Source organism: Nematolebias whitei, chromosome 14, assembly GCF_014905685.2.
Source record: "Nematolebias whitei isolate Nwh7 chromosome 14, NemWhi1, whole genome shotgun sequence".
Classification (NCBI taxonomy): domain Eukaryota; kingdom Metazoa; phylum Chordata; class Actinopteri; order Cyprinodontiformes; family Rivulidae; genus Nematolebias; species Nematolebias whitei.
This window is the reverse complement of record NC_056511.1, coordinates 23334156-23335291: the sequence shown is the minus strand read 5'-3', so window position 1 is coordinate 23335291 and position 1136 is coordinate 23334156.

Genomic DNA, 1136 nt, shown 5'->3' with positions numbered 1-1136 from the left:
ATGCATGAGAGACCCAAAACTCACAGAACCCAGTCAAGGAGTCATGCTAATGAGGATCTGTGAGTTTTGTTAACCAATAACTTTGCTGAGTGGGTCAACTAAACTCCAGTTTGGCAGAAGAACAGTTACCCATAAATCCTTGGGAAAAAGCAGGAGGGACACCAAACTCCCAGAACATGGTCAGGGGATGATGGCGATCAGGATCTGTGAGCTTGGAGCTCGATCGACCTCGCTAAGGTAGTTAATGAGCGCTTTGTTTCCTGAGAACCAATTACCCATAAATCCTTGGGAAAATGCAGGAGGGACACCAAACTCACAGAACATGGTCAGGGGGTCGTGCTGATGAAGACCTGTGAGTTTGAGCATTTTAGAAGGTTCCTAAGGGGGTCAACAGCCCCTCCAATTTCAAAAGGTCAGGCCTTTAATAATATAAGTGATGGATTGCCCATAATTCATAGGAGAAAGGAGCTAGGGACACAAAATTCCCAGTATTATGTGTGGGCTCTCAGCTAATGACACCCTGAAAATTTGAAGTAGATGACTTATTTCTGAAGGAAGTTATAAACATTTTTATATTTAGGCTTCTTTAATCATTGAAGCCACTCATTGAGGTTGGACGAGTGCATTTTGGCTCACAGCTTCGCGTAGGAAGGTCCTACAAAGATGAGCCAGATACCGTTGGAAAGATCTGATCTGGGACAATTCAGAAAGTTTTGTTTCACCTCTGTGAGTGCTTACTACAACCCGCAAAATGCCCAGAAGTGGAAATACTCGCGGGGCCTCTAGCGCCCGTTTCCGTGCACGTACGTGCACGAAACTTTGCATACTCCTTCACAGATACTTGCTTTACAACTGCACTAATTTTGAAGTGGTTTGATCATTCCTGAAAGAAGTTATGATTTTTTTTAATAATTTGGCCTCGATTTTATTTTTAAGGCCTTCTACTAGTGAAATGACGAGTGCATTTTGGCTCACAGATTCATGTAGGAAGGTCCTAGAAAAATGAGCCAGATACCGTTGGAAAGATCTGATCACAGAGAATTCAAAGAGACCTGTCTGACCTCTGTGCGTGCTTTCTTGGACCCGCAAAATGCCCAGAAGTGGAAATACTCGCGGGGCCTCTAGCGCCCGTTTCC